This window comes from Cinclus cinclus, chromosome 10, assembly GCF_963662255.1.
Source record: "Cinclus cinclus chromosome 10, bCinCin1.1, whole genome shotgun sequence".
In the NCBI taxonomy this organism is placed as follows: domain Eukaryota; kingdom Metazoa; phylum Chordata; class Aves; order Passeriformes; family Cinclidae; genus Cinclus; species Cinclus cinclus.
Genome location: NC_085055.1, coordinates 25,027,480 through 25,030,375, shown reverse-complemented (window position 1 = coordinate 25,030,375; position 2,896 = coordinate 25,027,480).

The window sequence follows — 2,896 nt, the reverse complement described above, 5'->3', positions numbered from 1 at the left end:
GAATTATAAAAAAAGTAGGGAGAAAAGGACTACTGGGGGTGCCTGGTGCAGTGTCCTGCTCGAAGCAGGGCTGCCCTTGAGGCTGGAGCAATGTTGCAAGGGTTTTGTCTTGATGTGGCTTAAAAATCTCGAAGGCCCATGGCTCCACAACAAATTCTGCCATTGGCTATGTTCAATGGCCTACCAAGGCTGATAAAAGTGCAGGAAACACCTTTGTAAGCGCATGCAGTTTATGGCTTTGCCTTTTTGTTCTGTTGTGCACCAATCGGATTAGAATCAAATTTGGACCTAGTGGAACTAAGCACAACCCCTCTTTTTTCAAAGAACTTCCACTGACATCGAGAAATTTTCTTTTTCTTGTTGCCATTGGACTAAGGCAGATGCGATCATGGTGAGGACATCAGTGCGTTCTCTCCCCTGTGTGTGTGTGTGAAGCCTGCTTCTCTGACACTGAAACTGGAACAGCCATAGGATCAGGTTCGGGACATCTGCTGGAGTCTTGTTCTGTATTGTCTGAGGTCAGTGACAAAATCTTGAGTGGCTACTAAGTTACTAGACTGGTACCAAAGAAAGGAGAGGATTTACTAAGATTACTCTTTCTCCTCACAAGTATCCTTGGCAATGCCACACCTTTTTCAAATACTGGTGGAATGGCAGTGCAAAATAAAAGCCTTTCTTCTACCTCTTGGCTTGTAATTCTTCAAGCTTTATTTCCTGTAATGGGAATGATCAGAAATAAGTTTTCAGTTGCCCTTTTAAAAGCCCAAACTCCAGACCAAATCACTAATTGCATTCTTTTAAAGGCCACACAGTGGTGTTAAGCTCCATAGTAACACACTCAGAAAGGACCTGAAAGTCTGTGCTGGAAACAGCATCTCTCACCTCATACACTCAGTGTACTGAGCAAGGAGCTGTGATTTGTGCCTCTACAGAAAACAATCCATTTGTACCTTATTGGAACTATCTGGAGAGGAAAAAATAATGTTGTGGAGACCAGGACATTTCTTAAAGTGCTTTACCTGGAGGTCAGTGGAATTTCATTTATAAACGATAAAATGCATGTATTTTGATGCTGAAATTGTGATGACTTACAAAGTTTGATATTACTGTACTTTTCTGTGAACAGTGATTTTTTTGAAGTGGTGAACATCTTTTCCAAGGATATCGTAGACATTTGTAACATGTATGTTTGTGCCAATAAATCTTGTTTTAAGAAGTTCGAGTTTGTATCATTCTGTTCCAAATACATACAGTTTAAGGACAGCTAAACAGCTTCAGTGTTCATTCTCTGTGTTAAGTACTAGAGACTTCTAGAAATTAAGATTTTCTAAATCTCACTGAATTTTTACATGTTCAGCAAAATAGAAAAGAAAAAGACAAGCACTTCTGTTGTATAATCAGTAATGAACCCTGCACAAAAATATACTAACATTAACAAATGGTGAATAGGAGCAGATGAGAAAATGTATTTAGTGCATTTGACCAGATTCTTAATTTTCTTAATGGTTAACATGTGTTTTCCTTTTAATAGGGCACAGTGAATTTGGGGAACTCAGTGCTATGAAACACTGATAGTTCACCAATTTGGTGTACGTTGGGCAGATTTTAGATGAAGAAAGAAGGCTCTTCAGTGAGGGGAATACAGATTCTCTTGCAGGGTCCTCTCGTGCCTTAACTTGAAGCAGCTGGTGCTGCCACTTGTGTGATGGATGAATGGGGCATGGCAACTGTTGCCATGGTTATTCTTAATGAGAAATTAAGCCCTTTGAAGGGACAAGGGTTGGAAGCTGCTTTTCTCCCCTTCTTAGCCCCTACACCTAAATTTTAAGTTGCATAAGCATCACAGTAACTCCCAGGTAGCTCCACACCTTCAATGCATTGGGGCATTATTCAACAACTTCTCTAATTTTGTTGCAAATGATCTCAGAACACATAAAAGGCACATTATTATCTCTCCCCCACCCCAAACGCAGGTTATGTCAAGATGGTTCTTTAAATGAAGGTTCTTTATTAGCAAAACTATAGATTTGTCCTTGGTAACCCAGTGCACCTGGCAACCAATTTGGGGACACTTCTGAGTCTAAAAGGAGACAAAGCAATTACTGATTTCATACATTGCACAGTGTGGTCCATGTGAAATGGATAAGGATAATGATAAGGATGAAGTGAGAAAGTGAATTATGTTGACTGGGGCATGTGAACATGATATTAAAGAACACGAGAAACTAATCAAAGCCAAAGCGAAGCTTATTAAGGGAGCACAATGGGCTGATGCTCCACTAGCACTCTTACAGCAAGGTTACATAATTAGCTCAGTTTTATTGAAAAAAAAAAAATCCCAACTCCTGACTTTTGATCTTACACAGAATTTTCTAGCAGATGATAAAACCGAGTGAAAATTAAGTTATGTTTTAAATAATGGAGATATTTAGATGGATATGGAAGAATCAGTAAGAGTATATGAAAAATCTTTCATTCTGGTCAGACAGATTTGCATAAGTCATAGCAGTTCAGGGATCAGAAAGAACTGCTTCCTATGGATGATATTATTATTATTATTATTATTATTATTATTATTATGTGGGGTGATGAGCTCTTGGAACATGCACATGCTTTGGAAAGTCAAAACAAGACAGTTCAAAGACAAAACAATCCTTGAAGTGACCACCTACACACTTGGCTTTGTAAGGTAAGTGAATGAATGAGTGCTTGTAAGTGTTCCTGACAGTTTTAAAATTTTTAGAAAATGTCTCACATGATTAAAGATGGTCAATACGGTGATCTGAGAAGAAAAGTTGCTAAACTGCTCAAGTTCCATATGAAAGAGAGCAAGGCAGTGGTAACTACTGTAGGGCCAAGGCAGCTTTTTTTACTTTCCCAGGAGTTTCTAATCTAG